Genomic DNA, 13,900 nt, shown 5'->3' with positions numbered 1-13,900 from the left:
TGTGAAAAGTACAAAACAAACTCATTTGCATGGTAGACGTCTAAACCACATGCTAGATCAGGGGTGTCAAATTCATTTTTGTCGCGGGCCGCATCATAGTCATAGCTTCTTTCGGAGGGCCAGTCAACCCGGATAAATGTATGAGCACCTCATACAGTAAAAACGACAAAACAAACTGACATAACTAGTTTTTCAGACGAGTAAAAACTGATCAAATATTAAAAAAAAAAAAAAAGATATTAAAAGTGAAGACAATTTGCAATTCCAGTAATGACACAAATTTGATGCACAATTTGTCTTCGCGGGCCACATATAATGATGCGGCGGGCCTTATCTGGCCCCCGGGCCTTGAGTTTGACACCTGTGTGCTAGATATTTGCCTCAACCTGTCTGATGCTCTAACTCTACGTGATAATTTTTAACAATTTTAATGATTTTTATTTTTAAGTACATTACAAATGATAGGCACCCCAATTAGACAGCTGGGTCAATGTGACCCGTCTTTTGCGGTTTGTTCTGCCCAAAGCAACCTAACAAATACACATAAGTACTGCCGCCATCTCGACAATGTGCAAGTCTCTCAAAAGTACAAAGCAAACAAGTTCATTTGTATAATACACTTCTAAACCGCACGCTAAAATAATTCATGTGATGCAGAAAGTCCTCTTCTGTAGCTTGCTGAGATTTGCCAATTTGAGCAATGCCATATCCGAACCCGAGGCTGGGGGTTGCCCGTCCATGTGCCTAATCGCTCGGGCCTTGATACATCAGCAATGCTTCTTTCTAGGTCTCCTTATGTCCTCAGCACTGCAAACCTTTGTGCCGGTACACCATATGAAGTAAATGACGGAATGTTTTTTTTTTTTTTTTTACACCTCCTCTAATGTGTATCAAGCATACAGATGGTGTTTTAGAACAGCCTAGATTAGTAAATTACAGAAAGTAAAAAAAACTTGTAAAGTTCTAAATCGCTGCAAGTGGGAAGTACAGGCAAATGTCTGCCCAATCAACGCAATGGAGCGAATATCGCAGCGCGGCGTATGCAGTAGGAGGCGCAGGCGGCATGTGGCGCAGGCGGTATGTGGCGCAGGCGGCATGTGGCGCAGGCGGCATAGGCGGCGCAGGCAGCATGGGGAGCAGAGACCGCAGGCGGCGCAAGCAGCAAGGGTGGGGAATCGAACCCTGGATCTCAGGTGTTCAAGCGCAGCGACGGAGCCACTCGCCAAGCGTGGCGAGCTCGGCAGTCACCCCGCTTTCACTTCGAGTCATTCTTATCCGTTCAGTATTGCGCTCCGCGCGCGCTGGGTAAGTACAAAAGAGAGCAGGCGGCCGCCGGCTGTCAGGTCACACTGGCCGACCGGTTAGTGACACGGGCTCTTGCCCCGTACAATCCTGGTTCGATCCCAGGCGGGGATTCGTTCTCCTGGCCACTTTTGTAGGTGTCTGGATATATGCGTATAGATTGCATATCTAAGCATTTATTTATGTGTAAACAACAAGTGTGGCCCCGCCCACAAGTGGGCGGGGCAATGCAGCTGGCCCCGCCCCCTGCCCTACCAAAAGTGACGGTAGGGCAGGGGGCGGGGCGAAGCCCCGCCCCCTGCCCTACCAAGAGTGACGGTAGGGCAGGGGGCGGGGCGAAGCCCCGCCCCCTGCCCTACCAAAAGTGACGGTAGGGTAGGGGGCGGGGCGAAGCCCCGCCCCCTGCCCTACCAAAAGTGACGGTAGGGTAGGGGGCGGGGCGAAGCCCCGCCCCCTACCCTACTGTCTTTCAATAGTGTAGGGGGCGGGGCTTCGCCCCGCCCCCTACCCTACTGTCTTTCAATAGTGTAGGGGGCGGGGCGAAGCCCCGCCCCCTACACTATTGAAAGACAATTAAAAGTGTAATTAAAAGACAGTAGGGTAGGGGGCGGGGCGAAGCCCCGCCCCCTACCCTACTGTCTTTTAATTACACTTTTAATTGTCTTTCAATAGTGTCTTTTAATAGTGTCTTTTAATAGTGTAATTAAAAGTGTAATTAAAAGACAGTAGGGTAGGGGGCGGGGCTTCGCCCCGCCCCCTACCCTACTGTCTTTTAATTACACTTTTAATTGTCTTTCAATAGTGTAGGGGCGGGGCTTCGCCCCGCCCCTACACTATTGAAGGAGAGTAGGGTAGGGGGCGGGGCTTCGCCCCGCCCCCTACCCTACCGTCACTTTTGGTAGGGCAGGGGGCGGGGCGAAGCCCCGCCCCCTGCCCTACCGTCACTTTTGGTAGGGCAGGGGGCGGGGCCAGCTGCATTGCCCCGCCCACTTGTGGGCGGGGCCACACTTGTTGTTTACACATAAATAAATGCTTAGATATGCAATCTATATGCATATATCCAGACACCTACAAAAGTGGCCAGGAGAACGTACCCCCGCCTGGGATCGAACCAGGATTGTACGGGGCAAGAGCCCGTGTCACTAACCGGTCGGCCAGTGTGACCTGACAGCCGGCGGCCGCCTGCTCTCTTTTGTACTTACCAAGCGCGCGGAGCGCAATACTGAACGGATAAGAATGACTCGAAGTGAAAGCGGGGTGACTGCCGAGCTCGCCACGCTTGGCGAGTGGCTCCGTCGCTGCGCTTGAACACCTGAGATCCAGGGTTCGATTCCCCACCCTTGCTGCTTGCGCCGCCTGCGCTCTCTGCTCCCCATGCTGCCTGCGCCGCCTGCGCCACATGCCGCCTGCGCCTCCTACTGCATACGCCGCGCTGCGATATTCGCTCCATTGCGTTGATTGGGCAGACATTTGCCTGTACTTCCCACTTGCAGCGATTAATAAGTGAATTAATAACTTTTTAGAACTTTACAAGTTTTTTTTACTTTCTGTAATTTACTAATCTAGGCTGTTCTAAAACACCATCTGTATGCTTGATACACATTAGAGGAGGTGTAAAAAAAAAAAAAAAAACATTCCGTCATTTACTTCATATGGTGTACCGGCACAAAGGTTTGCAGTGCTGAGGACATAAGGAGACCTAGAAAGAAGCATTGCTGACGTATCAATGCCGGAGCGATTAGGCACATGGACGGGCAACCCCCAGCCTCGGGTCCGGATACGTCATCGCTCAAATTGGCAAATCATAGCAAGCTACAGAAGACTTTCTGCATCACATGAATTATTTTAGCGTGCGGTTTAGAAGTGTATTATACAAATGAACTTGTTTGCTTTGTACCTTTGAGAGACTTGCACATTGTCGAGATGGCGGCAGTACTTATGTGTATTTGTTAGGTTGCGTTGGGCAGAACAAACCACAAAAGACGGGTCACATTGACCCAGCTGTCTAATATGGGCGCCGATCATTTGTAATGTACTTAAAAATAAAAATGATTAAAATTGTTAAAAATTATCATGTAGAGTTAAATAGAGCATCAGACAGGTTGAGGCAAATACCTAGCATGTGGTTTAAACGTCTATCATGCAAATGAGTTTGTTTTGTACTTTTAACACACATGCACATTGTCAAGATAACAGCAGTACTTTATTTCTTAGGTTGTTTTGGGCAAAACAACGAAAGGTGCATCGCATTGACCCAGCATCACACAGGTTGAGGCAAATATGCTGCTACTCGGTGGCAGCACTTGGAATTCATCTAGCCTTTCTGATATGGTCAATTTCATAAGGATGCCGGTATGATCACTCGGGCCTTTACTTCACTCTGAACTGGGTGGTATCACCCAGTACATGTACCGAGGCTGGCCGTGGAGTAAAGCAACTGTGCTTTGAATTGAAAGCCAAGGTCCTGGAAGTTACACGCTATGTTTATAAATTCAATTGACCTTAGCAACAACCTGGACTGCACAGCAACAGCCTTCTTTGTAGTCAGACAGCCAATGAAGACATCAAGCCCTGTAACAAAACATGCAATAAGTTTCACATTCAAGAGACGCAGCTTCAATTGAGGCTCGTCGCGAATGATGACTGACACCAAAGTTGTCTTTATTTACAGGACCACCAACAGGAAGAACACACACACACCGTTTGCTTTATTCACAAGAATGCCCACATGATGCATGATGATTCAAAGCAAACAAAAAAAAATGGCTCGGACTAGATTAAAATAACTGCTTTAACTCGTACAGAAAACTGCACCAACATTCTGCAAGATCCTGTGGCCATTTTAAAGCAGAGTTGCCAAAGATGACTTATTGATCGCAACGGACACCGTCTGTACGCTTACGCTAGGCATTTGCATCTATATGTGTTAGGCTACTTGGCTTTTGTCAACCATTTAGAATGCTGGCAGCTTTTCTTTGTGTAGTTAAAAAAAAAAAAAGCCTGACACTGCATATTTAACAAGACAATTTAGTTTGAGACTAACTTTACAATTGCCTTATCATTGAGAAGGTCTCAAATGATTCCAATTTGTATGCACGATAGACTGCCAATGCCAATGTTTAACATGGACCACTTGAATTCAGTTCAGTTTAATTGCAGTTCAGTGGTACACACAATTACAGTACAAACAGTTCATTTCATGATTAAAAAAACAACAGTAAAACAACAATATTGCAAAATGACACCACGCTGAGAGAGAAAGAAAGAGGCATCATGCAGACAGCCAGTGTGCACACCCAGTGAAAAAGTGGAGGGCGGGACAGAGGGAGGGAAAGAAAGCACAAAAGGAAAAACAGTCATACTCTCCTTAAACGCTGGCTGGGCGCTTTGCCCTCGCCGCATCTGCACCCATTCGTCTTGCGTAGGCCGCTCGCCACCGGCGAAGGTCGGCCGATGGTTGGTTCCCCCCCGGCCGGTATTTGACGTTCGGCCTCATCCGCCACCTCGTGCCACTACAAAAAGAAAAACGGCACTCTGTTGCATGCAGTTTACTTCTGTGGACGTACTCATTACCTATCCATTAAAGCTTGCTCCTATTTTAAGCTCACTTGATTGTGTATGCATACATTCATGTTTTTGTTTTAATGAGTTCATGTTCTTTTTATGTCTGTTCTTATGTGAAGCATTCAATGCTTATAATTTCTTTGTTGTAAAGCGCTTTGAGCTGCATTTCTTGTATGAAAGGTGTTCTACAAATAAAGTTTTTTTATTACCCTCTGGTCTCGCGGTCCTGTCCAGTCCCTCTCTGTGCAGGCACTCGTCCGATCCACTGCCCCAGCAATCCTGATAGGCAGACATAGGTAAGTTTGAATCAGGTAACTAGTGGCACGCACGGGCTAGCGCATGTCTCATACGGCCCTCCCGCATTGGAGCGATCCGGGTTATGAAATGTTTAACCCCTTACAAAAAAGGAGGGAGGGAGGGAGAGAGTGAGAGGAGATGAGAAGAGGCTTTGGTGCGCACTTAAGCGCAACCGGCCAGTTCCCCCTGAGTAGAGCTGGCTTGGCCCCGAGAGGGAAAAAAAGGAAAACGTGACGTCACGGAGAGCGTCACGAAGAATCTCCTCGTCCTCGACACCGTCGACGACACTGGGACCCAGTCTGGCAGACATTATACCCTGTTATTCCACAAAGGGCAAGGTATAGCCACGTTCCACCCTGAGTGCACCAGGCCATGCAGGTACTGCCGGGCGCATTGGAGAAAGAGAGCGAGAGAGAGGCAGGGAGGGAGAGAGGCAGGGGGTGTCTACTTTGCCAATTCGTATCTAGAGGGTCACAGCAACCCAAATGCCCATGCGTGCTACTAGTTACCCTATTCAAACAGACAGGGGTAGGGAAAGCACAAAAGAAAAAAACAAAGTCATACTCCCCCCGAAATCAGTCTCGTGTGGGCTGCTCGTCACGGGCCAAGGTCCGGCCAGGTCTGCTCCGGCCGGTGTTGGACTCGTCTTCCGCCTCGCACAAGTGCAAAAAGACAAACGGCACTCAGTTGCATGCGGCTCACTTCTGTCAACGTACTCATTACCTGCCCCCTCCCTGGTCTTGTGGGTGCAGCCCAGTCCCTCTCGGTGCAGGCTGGCGCTCGCCCCATCCGCTGCCAGCTGAAAGGCAGAAAAATAAGGAAATCAAATTAAAACCAACAAGCGTGTACACTACGCTTGCAGATTGGATTGCCATGTCACCGCCTCTGACCAGCCTTGGCCAGTCATGCATCAGGCTCCTCTTCAACACTTGGCGACTGCCTCTTTGGGTGATTCCTTCCTTTGCACCCCGCTCACCAATCGCGGGTCTGGTAACCTCCGTCTACCAGCTCTTCGTTTCATACATCAGCTCTTCCACCTTGCAAAACAAGCACAAACGTCTCGCTTGCGCTTGCCGTCGCTTGCGCAGTCGCTGGCGCTTGCCGTCGCTGGCGCGGTCGCTGGCGCTTGCCGTCGCTGCGCGGTCGCTGGCGCTTGCCGTCGCTGCGCGGTCGCTGGCGCTTGCCGTCGCTGCGCGGTCGCTGGCGCTTGCCGTCGCTGCGCGGTCGCTGGCGCGTGCAGTCGCTGCGCGGTCGCTTGCAGTCACTGCGCGTTTGACACTCAATGAGGGCTGCACATCATGTTGGAAAATCACTGATATGGCAGTATTGGACCAGACCACTGCATTGAGGCAAGTTGTGCAAAATTCTTGGATGGAGGTTAACTATTTGATCGCAATGAGATCAGTTAGATTAGTTAACTTTAACTTACAATGACCTATCGTCTTAACTCATTACAAATAGTTAGGCAAGAAAACATGTTTCATTTGAGACATGAAAAAAAAAAAATCTTTGCTGTCTTTAAGTACATGTCAACCTAGACCCCGATATGGCAGTTTTCCAATACATGTGCAGCCCTACACACGTCACCATTGGTGTCCAAATGGCAGCCTCGGGGCAACTTTGTAGCACAAAATATCAACGGCAACATTTCGTGATTGATTTAATGAATTTGTGTCAAAGAATTCTGAATTTGTTTCCGTATGCAGCCCTCAAGCAGACATTCGGACACCGCTGGTGTAATTTAAAAAAAAAAAAAAATCCATTTCACACGTTGAAGCTGCGCAGGTCGACGCCTCCAGGGAAGCGGGTCTCCCTCAGAACTCGGCGACTTCAGATCGATGCCACAGCGGTCAGTCCACCTCTGATCAGATTGTGTCACGTCCCGGTCGCCGTCTGCAGAAACAGAAACAAATGTTAGAAACTCAAAGAGCACCTCAAGTTGTCGGTCACTTGCTTACTTGATCACAGCGGCTAGCTACTATTGGTGACCGTCGCCGGGTCGGATCGGTCCCGTGCGCCCCCCCACTTTTGCGTCCGGCCTGCAAATGGCAGAACATGCAATGAGTTGGGCGTTGCTCGCATCATTACGTCTTCCTCGTGGACCGGCTCGCCCAAACACCGCCCCCTACACCTAGAGAGCAAAGGACGCACAGTGGTAGGTTAGGCTTCGATCGAGCACGACAGTGGTAGGTTAGAAAAAGACACAATGTGACTGTCTCGCTCCAACACCTAGGGGAGAACAAAGAACGCAAGTACCACAGTGGTGGTAGGTTAGGCTTAGATGAAGTGCAACAGTGGTAGGTTAGAAAAAGAAAACGTCACAAGTCAAATTGCAAAATCGGACATTCGGGATCGGCTCGCTCCAACGCCGCCCTACACCGATGGGGGAGAAACAAAGAACGCAGCAAGTGCAACAGTGGCAGGTTAGAAAAAGACACAAAATGGTACAAGTCATATGGCAAGATTGGACGAGTCAAAGTTCAGTTTTGTCTCCATCCAAGTCACCATGTCCTCCCCCAAGTGAGCCGTCAATGGCAACCAAGCGCAAGACACCGCTGGATCCAGATAAGCCACAACCTCTTAAAGCAAGACCAACCGTCAGACCCCCAAACACTGGCCACACCTGCAACCTTTCCGTCGTGCACCCATAACCAAAGGCAACCACACTGCCCCCTCCTGGGCACATGATCAGTACACGTCGACTTTTGCAGCGTGCTGCTTGATTCTTGACTTGATATAGCATTGCTCCTTTGGATATGGCATTGCTCCTTTGGATGTGGCATTGCTCCTTTGGATGTGGCATTGCTCCTTTGGATGTGGCATTGCTCCTTTGGATGTGGCATTGCTCCTTTGGCTATGGCCATTGCTCCTTTGGATATGGCCATTGCGCCTTTGGATAAGCCATTGCGCCTTTTCCCATTCGGCTCCTCTTGCAGCCTACAAAAACACAGCCCTTAATTGTGTGCTGGGAAGCTAAAACTCGACAACCATTGTGTGTTGGGAAGCTGAAACTTGACAAAAACAGGTTTCCACCTGATTTAGGACGACTCTTCCTCAGTGTCCTCAACATCACTTTAAGGGCTCCTCAAGAGCCTCCTGCTTGCTTTCTATAGAAGGATGCTGGCTGGGGGGCTTTTTTTAGTGCTACAAAAGACAAGCAACTTATTGCAATAAAAATAGACATTGAGTAGAGTGCCAATGGCATGATTTTTTACCAACAATTATACATACCAGGAGTTTTACATTTGAAAAAAAAAAATTGTTATGATAGTTAAGTTATGATAATTTATCAAAATTATAGTTAATATTTTAATTTGATACATTCTATGTAGAGTTTGACATTTGAAAAAATACATTGAGTGCCAGTGGCATGATTTTTTACCAACAATTATACAAACTAGGAGTTTTACATTTGAAAAAAAAACATTATATTGTTATGATAGTTAAGTTATGATAATTTATCAAAATTATAGTTAATACTTTAATTTTATACATTCTAAGTAGAGTTTTACATTTGAAAACAATTATCTTATTGTAGTGAGTTATGATAATTTATCAAAATTATAGTTAATATTTAAATTTTATACATTCTAAGTAGAGTTTTACATTTGAAAAAATATATAATCATTACATTGCAGTAAATTATGAGAATTATTCAAGATTATAATTCATATTTTAATTTCACCATCTACAACTCACCTCACATTGGACAGATGATCCATGTTATCGGCGGCGTCATTTACGTACCTTCTACAAACGAATGAAAAAAAATGCTGACCAGCATTTAAAAAAAAAAAAAAAAAAACGCGAAAGACATTTAAAATACCACCAAAACGCGCAACGACGCGACGCAAAGTCGATTGTGCCGTGCCGTGCCCAAACCTCAAGCACTCCCTAGACAGCGAAAATCCTGCAAGAAATAATAAATGGCATCGTAAGAAACAAACATTTGCTCACGGGCTAAAATGCCTGCGGCCCACAATTTACCTCCGGGCCACCGGTCGCGGTGGACGTGACGTTGCCTGCCGAGTCACGAGAGTAAGACAATCCTGCGACAAAGAAATTAAAAAAAAGGCTTGTGAGAAAAGGCAACATTTGCTCCCTTACCTGAGACAATGCCACGCACTCGATGGCACCTGCATTTGAGAACTCCCCTTGAGCGCGAGAATCGTGCAAGAAACACGGCGTCCGTCGTGAAAAACGGCAGGAGACGACAAACATTTGCTAGCTTACCTGAGAAACCGTCCGCCGCCACGCGCTCGGTCGGTGGCACCTGTATATGATGACTCCCCTTAAGCACAGCTGTCTTCAATTTACCGAAAGCCCTGACGTCACATCCATCAATTCAAATCTTCTTCCCCTGATCGTCCAACGGCGCTCGGCACACTAACGCCACCAGGTGGTCGCCTGTCATGGTGACTGCTGACTCGTTCGTGAACGGGAAATTACGTCACTGATTCGTAAAGTCCCGCCTCCATCTAACACTCGCTGGCGCTGCTGATTGGCTGAATTTCTTCTTCGTTTTGTTTTGCGGCGGGGTAGCACTAGCTTCAATGGGCATTACTGACATCTACTGGTTGAAGTTATATATGAAAGCAAAAAAAGAACGAATGACTTGAGGAAGTGATTCGTTCACTCTCGTTCACTGAAAGGATTCGTTCTTTTTGAACGAATCGGTCACTCACCAGCCAACACTAGCCCGCAAGGGTGTTGCTTCTTTTCGGGGTGAGCTCAGTGCTAAGACAGATAAATTGCCGTGCAGATAAACCGAAGGTGATCCTGCATATTGCAGCTCCTTTTGTCATCTCAGTCAGCTTCTCCCTCCCATTTCTGGTCACACGTAGGCTTGGAACATAAATCAAATCCTGGACGCTCGAGCTCCCCTCCTGTCTCGTCTTCATTTCTTTTGTGTTGCGAAAACGTGGCTGCCAGAGGCCAAGCGAGGGGCTGCTATGTGCGACGGCTGCTTCGGCTCAGGGTCACGTCTTGGCTTTGGATTCCAGGCGTGGAGCTCCTGGACACAAAGCAAAGCAACATGCGTTCAACACAATTGACTTTAGAGTCCTTACGATGGCTAACAATCGTCAGATATGAGTTTGAAGTCAAAGTTGAGAAGCAGCCGCTGAGTCTCTCTCGCTCACCGTTGGTCAGGTTGTTCTGGTGAGTGAACACAAGGGGGCGGCCTCTGCAAAGAAAAGTCAACCTGAGGATCAGCCGCTCGTGAAGATGACGAGGACGAGCTGGAGATGATGATGATGATGACGACGATGACGATGTTATTCATATATTAGTCAAATAAAATCATTATCATAATAGCCCATCTCCAGGAGAAAGAAAGAAAGAAAGAAAGAAAGAAAGAAAGAAAGAAAGAAAGAAAGAAAGAAAGAAAGAAAGAAAGAAAGAAAGGTGATTGATTACATACACAAAACAAAAAAGTGAAAAATTCCTATTCATGAGTGTGTCTTAAAAAAAAAAAAAACATTTAGCACAGCTCCGTGTCATTTGTTCTCTCTCCATCTGAAAAGTAATCAAGACCTTTCAACAAGGCAGTCAGTTCTCAGCACTCCACAAACGTTCTTTCCCAGCAAAGACGTTTCAATCGATTTCAAGCAGACTGTGTGAGTTTTTCTGGGCCTCGGAGTTCGCAAAACTGACGCCATGAATTACAATTTAAAAAAAACAATTGTGAGGCTGTTGTAGAAACTTGCATGCGTAACAAGCCAACAAAATGAGTGCGGCGTGTGCATGCTGTGAATTGTGAGCAGGTTGGGATCACAGCTGCATAATATCGCAAGCATACGTTTCGATTTTGTGTATTGAGCCCCAGGGAGAAAGGACAAGTAGTTGGAAAGAGAGACCGGGAACATTTGCTACTCTAGCTTTCTGTTTTCCAAAGCAAGGCAGGCCTGCTTGCTTGCTTGCCGCTTGCACACGCAGCAACGCAAACAGTGGCAAAGAATGTTCGTTAGCAGCGTGTCTGTCCGATCGCACTCAGAGAAAAATGAACTTTGCTTGAACTCCTTTCTTGGGGAGCCACATCCAGCAAGGGTGGGACTGCTCTACACAAGGTCGCTAGCCCCCGTGTAAGCAAAGGTCAGGAGCGGGGGCGGAGATGCGGGGGGGCGTTTGAGTCATCTGATATTCCCCTAAAAGTCGAAGGGAAAGGGAAAGTTTGAAATTGCGCTGAGTCATTCGATGGCCGGATGTAGCCACGCTGCTCGCGATGCCATTTCCTCAACAGGATCTTAAACATACTTTTACCAAACGGAAGACATAAAAGAGTGGAGATTTTTTAGGGACAGGGACTCTCCATGTTTCACTTTTTTGGCCAGGAACATTAGAAGAGAATAAAATATAAGAAACTTTTATTTACCCAGGCAAACAATTAAGAACACGTTCATATTTACAACTGCAGCCTTATTAAATAAATAAATAAATAAATAAATAAATAAATAAATAAATAATACTAAAATATAAATTCTAAATAAAATAAAATAAATAAAAAAACTGAACAGAATAGAATTGTCTGTTGACCAATGTAAAACTTTGGCTCAGCACTTTAGCTGTGAGGCGCAATAATAATGACTTAGCAGGATATCCAACACCTGACGACTGAGGTAACTGAGGTCAAAGGTCCAATCCATACATGTCCTCCCAGTCACAGCTATCAAGGGATTTTCCAGGGATGATTTTTCTTTGTCAGAGCGAAGGCCGCTCTGGTTCGAAGGATATCCCATTGCAGAGGTTCAAGGTAGCTGAGGTTAAAGGTCACTATTGGCGTCATACCCCCCCAAAAAATCACAGTTTGATAAATACACCGTCACTAAAGTGGCTCGGGAGTGTCTAAATTTGATACCCAGTTTTCACTTTTGGCACCGGGTGGCCCTTCAAACCAAGTCAAAAGAATCTCTGCATCGGCTTTCGAAATCTAAAAGAAAGTACGAGCAAATAAAAAAAACATTTGGGCTCGCTTTGCGTAAGACTATAAACGATCTGCTCATGACCCTGAATGTTTACATGGCACTTGCAACCAGACTGGGAAAAAGTAACTCGGCCGTGTGCCTCCCTGCAGGACAATTAGATTCATATTCAACCAAATTTGTCCATTCGAAAAAAGCACTCCTGGGAATAGGCTTGTGTTTTCCTTTATTATTAAATTAAAAGTCGAGCGGCTTCACGTTTCACCGAGAGTGAGCAGTGTGAGATTAAACACGCATGTTTTCAATGGCTGCATGAAAAATAAATATACTCAGACAGAAAAGCTTCCAGCCCGTAATGACAAAGTATGATGTTAACCTGGCCGGCTCAAACGTTTTTATGTCTCCAGACGCAGCGGTTGATTTCAGCTGAGACTCGGACTGACAATTTTCCCACATTTGAACGAGAAGCCATTGCGCGTGTGCGTAAGAAATGGAAGCAAAACGACGCCGCATGTTATGCGGGATAGCGACAAGAAGATGGGAACAAGAAGGAGGGCTCAAGCAGCATGATTCACGTCTAATGAAAGTTGGTGGTCAGAATTTGCATGCTTCCCAGTTGGATGAGCGCGATCTATATTTTGGATGGAAATTTTCCAAACCACCAAATGTGCCAGCGGGCTTTGCTTTGCTGACACGCAATTGCAGTAATTGGACACAACAATCTCTCAGCTCAATCCACAAAAGGCCTGTTGCGATAAACACATCACAGAGGACATTTCAACTGTTTGGTAAACTTGCGTCGTAAATTTGACGATGGCAACTTAATTGCATCGCAACAAGGAGTTGATTTGAGGGATTTACGACTTTGGTGATTCTTCTTCCCTTTGCTGTGAGGTGGCGGAGTGTTTGTATGTGTGTGTGGCGGGGAGGTCTTTTATATTTGTGCTCCCTGTAGCTGAGATAAGTGTTAAATAAAAAACAAAAACACTCACACAGCCGTCTCTCTTTAAAATATGCTGTTGAGCAGTGTGATCACCTTTGGAGGAGCATCAGTTATTGCCAAGGGACAAAGGACGCGCGGGCGGGGTGGACAAGGGAGGCGGTGCTGAACTGCTGCCCTCTAGTGTGCTTTCCTTTCTCCTGCATGTGAAGAATAAATAAATAAATGAATAAATGAATAAATGAATAAATGAATAAATAAATAAATAAATAAATAAATAAATAAATAAATAAATAAATAAATAAACACCCGAGTAAATAAATAATTACTTAAACGAACACCCGAGTGAGTAAATAAATATATAAGCAAATAAATAAATAAATAAATAAATAAATAAATAAATAAATAAATAAATAAATAAATAAATACTGGTGATTAGGCTCCATTCAATTTGGTACTATTGATTGTCTTTTTCAGTCAAATTATTTCCACAACTTGATCATTAAATAGCTTAATTGGCACATTTTGCAACCCGTATGGTAAGAATTAAGTAAAGAAAAAAAAAGTGGCCAAAATAGGCTATAAAATTCCACTCAATTATTAAAGAGAAAACCTTCAAGAATTGTCAGATAGTAAAGTGCTATCAAAATCAACTGACTTCATTTAAAGCCTCAAAGAGTGTTCACAGATCTTGCTTTTGTGTCGACCCTCTGAAGTCATCCTCGCCTGGCAGAAAATATGAAGAATATGCTTCTCGAGTTACACAAAGCTTTCGGGATCTTTAACCGCTGTCACGAATGACTAATTTAAAAAATAAACTGTGCCATGTGTTGATGTAGTCGGACTTTTGCACCATCCTCTTTCTGGACACCTCCTC

The 13,900-nt window shown here is 45.8% G+C and overlaps 1 long non-coding RNA gene across 7 annotated transcripts; it reads right to left on the bottom strand.

Annotated features, from left to right (window-relative positions):
- Positions 1-3,942: 3,942 nt before the first annotated feature.
- On the bottom strand, positions 3,943-13,852 carry LOC125973464 (uncharacterized). Of its 7 annotated transcripts, XR_011087244.1 has the most exons (11): positions 13,682-13,852; positions 13,120-13,223; positions 9,397-10,177; positions 9,151-9,212; positions 9,046-9,073; positions 8,863-8,936; positions 8,197-8,307; positions 7,122-8,100; positions 5,887-7,056; positions 5,076-5,816; positions 3,943-4,814 (listed from the first exon to the last, which is right to left on the bottom strand). It is a non-coding gene; the product is annotated as an uncharacterized lncRNA (long non-coding RNA). The 7 variants fall into 7 exon arrangements; XR_011087245.1 differs by having other exon boundaries at positions 5,887-5,962; positions 6,044-7,056; positions 8,863-9,073; positions 9,151-10,177; XR_011087246.1 differs by having other exon boundaries at positions 5,887-5,962; positions 6,054-7,056; positions 8,863-9,073; positions 9,151-10,177.
- Positions 13,853-13,900: the final 48 nt, after the last annotated feature.

This window comes from Syngnathus scovelli, chromosome 8 (genome assembly GCF_024217435.2).
Source record: "Syngnathus scovelli strain Florida chromosome 8, RoL_Ssco_1.2, whole genome shotgun sequence".
In the NCBI taxonomy this organism is placed as follows: Eukaryota; Metazoa; Chordata; class Actinopteri; order Syngnathiformes; family Syngnathidae; genus Syngnathus; species Syngnathus scovelli.
This window is presented reverse-complemented; position numbering and strand designations above follow the sequence as displayed.